The 3,007-nt window shown below is 40.8% G+C and overlaps 1 long non-coding RNA gene across 1 annotated transcript in view; it reads right to left on the reverse strand.

The window, feature by feature from the left end:
- The window catches only part of LOC110272181, an 11,491-nt gene continuing 10,248 nt past the window's right edge, over positions 1,765 to 3,007 (reverse strand). The window contains exon 3 of the long non-coding RNA XR_002363105.1: positions 1,765 to 1,777. This is a non-coding gene — a long non-coding RNA (uncharacterized LOC110272181). The remainder of the gene's footprint in view (positions 1,778 to 3,007) is intronic.

The following is a 3,007-nucleotide window of genomic DNA, read 5'->3' on the forward strand; positions in this document are numbered from 1 at the left end:
TTACCCAATCCAAAGGGAGGCATTAATGCCATCACCCTGAGGTCCGGAACCACACTGCAGGAGAGGAATCAGGAGGAACCAAGCTCACCAGAATACGCCTCAGCTGAAAAGGTGGTAGAAATCAAAGATGTTGAAGAGGAAGAGGATATACAGGACATAGCTGAAGAAGAGATAGCTCAACCACAGGAAGGAGCACAAAAAGGCGCAGGCACCACAGAAAACACTACTCCCATTCCATTTCCACAACTTGCAAGGAAGCCCAGGAAGCAGCTGGAACCTGATCCTAAAATGGTAGAAATATTCAAAAAGGTTGAGGTAACTGTTCCCCTTTTTTATGTTATTCAGCAGGTACCTAAATATGCAAAGTTTCTAAAAGACTTATGTATCCATAAAGACAAGATTAATGAATTAGAAACTATTCATTTAGGTAGTTCTATATCTGCTTTAATGGGAGGATTACCTGAAAAATATAGTGATCTAGGTCCTTGCATAGTTAGTTGTACTGTTGGTGGTGTAGTAATTTATGATTGCATGTGTGATTTAGGAGCATGTATCAGTATAATGCCTTTGTCCATATATGATGTTTTGAGGCTCCCTCCCTTAAAAAGGTCAGCAGCTCGTTTTGTGTTAGCAGATAAAAGCATTATTACAGTGGCTGGAGTTGCTGAAGATGTTTTGGTGAATATTAAAGGGCTCACATTTTCCACTGATTTTTATATCTTGGAGATGTCCCATAATGATTCAGATAAGCCATCATCGATCCTACTTGGAAGACCATTCCTGAAGACATCAAAATTCAAATTGGATGCTTTTTCAGGAACATACTCCTTTGAAATAGATGGCCGCATAGTGATCTTCAATCTGAATGGAGTCATTAACAACCCCCCAGAAGATCGTTCTATGATGTCATAGACGAAAGTATGGCTGAAGTTCAAAAAGAAGAGTTTGAAGAGAGGCACACTGGACAAGGTCCGAGTGTGGGGACCCTCTTAACTGACAGTGAGGGCACTTCGCCACTTTCACAAGCCCCAGATAATCCAGAGCCTGCCCATGATCAAAAGTTAGAATTGAAACCTCTCCCTCCACATCTCAAATATGCTTATCTTGAGGATGAGCAGAAGCTTCCGGTTATAATTGCAAGGGAACTGACTTCTCAACAAGAAGAGCAGTTACTTGATGTACTGAGGAAGCATAAGAAGGCAATTGGGTGGAGTTTGGCAGACATAGTGGGAATTAACCCTCAAGTATGCGAGCACAGAATATTTTTAGAAGAGGGAGCAAGACCTGTCCGTCAACCCAAGAGAAGATTGAATCCCACCATCTTGGAAGTTGTCAAGAAGGAGGTGACCAGACTATTGGAGGCCGGTATCATATATCCCATTTCAGACAATAAATGGGTAAGCCCAGTACAAGTGGTGCCCAAGAAGTCCGGAGTCACTACCGTGAAGAATGAGCATAGAGAGCTCATAGCAACTAGAGTTCAGAATGCTTGGAGAGTCTGCATTAATTACAGGCGTCTCAACCAAGCTACCCGTAAGGATCACTACCCACTTTCATTCATTGATCAAATGTTGGATCGCCTGTCAGGTAAATCACATTATTGCTTTCTAGATGGTTACACAGGTTATTTCCAGATTCATATAGCTCCTGAGGATCAGGAAAAGACTACTTTTACATGTCCTTTTGGGACTTACGCTTATAAGAGAATGCCCTTTGGCAATGCACCGGCCACCTTCCAAAGGTGCATGATGAGTCTTTTTTCTGATCTTATTGAGGACTGTATGGAAGGTTTTTATGGACGATTTTAGTGTTTATGGTTATTCTTTTAACCTTTGCTTAGATGGATTATCTAGAGTATTAGATAGATGTATTAATACAAACCTTGTATTGAATTTCGAAAAATGCCACTTTATGGTAAAACAAGGGTTTGTATTAGGACATGTGGTATCTAATAATGGCATTTCTGTAGACCCAGCAAAGGTGAATGTTATTTCTAGTTTACCTTACCCCTCTTCTGTGAGGGAAGTCCATTCGTTCCTTGGCCATGCAGGTTTCTACAGGAGATTTATTAAGGACTTTAGTAAGGTGGCACTTCCCTTATCCAGATTACTGCAGAAGGATATTGAGTACGAGTTCAGTAAGGATTGCAAACAAGCGTTTGATAAGCTGAAAACTTCTCTGACTCAAGCTCCAATTGTGAGAGGACCAGACTGGAGCCAGCCGTTTGAAATCATGTGCGATGCTTCCAACCATGCAGTAGGAGCAGCGTTGGCTCAGCGTGAAGGTAAGGATCCTTTTGTTATTGCCTATGCGTCTAAGACTTTAGACACTGCCCAGTCCAATTATACTACTACTGAAAAAGAGCTACTTGCTATTGTTTTTGCTCTGGATAAATTCCGGACTTATTTACTTGGTACTAGAGTAGTAGTGTATTCAGACCATGCAGCTCTAAAGTATCTATTAGCTAAAAAGGAATCCAAACCAAGACTTATACGTTGGATACTGCTGTTACAAGAATTCGATTTAGAAATAAAGGATAGGAGTGGTAATCAAAATTTAGTAGCAGACCACTTGAGTCGCCTTGAACATATTAAGGATGATTCTACTCCTATAGATGATAATTTTCCTTTTAACAACCTGCAAGCAGTATCTGAGGTAGTCCCTTGGTATGCACCTGTTGCTAATTATTTAGTTAGCCGCACATTTCCTCCACATTTTTCTAAACATCAAAGAGACAAACTGAAAAGCAAGTCTAAATATTATATATGGGATGATCCATATTTATGGAGATGTGGCGCTGACCAGATAATTAGACGTTGTTTACCTCAATCAGAATTCCAGTCCATTTTAGAGGCCTGTCACTCATCTGAGAGTGGAGGTCACTTTGGCCCTCAAAGAACAGCTAGAAAGATCTTAGACTGCGGATTCTAGTGGCCTACTCTTTTTAGAGATGCTGCTGAGTTTTGTAAATCTTGTCACCCATGCCAGAAATTTGGTAACATATCCA

This window comes from Arachis ipaensis, chromosome B05 (assembly GCF_000816755.2).
Source record: "Arachis ipaensis cultivar K30076 chromosome B05, Araip1.1, whole genome shotgun sequence".
Classification (NCBI taxonomy): domain Eukaryota; kingdom Viridiplantae; phylum Streptophyta; class Magnoliopsida; order Fabales; family Fabaceae; genus Arachis; species Arachis ipaensis.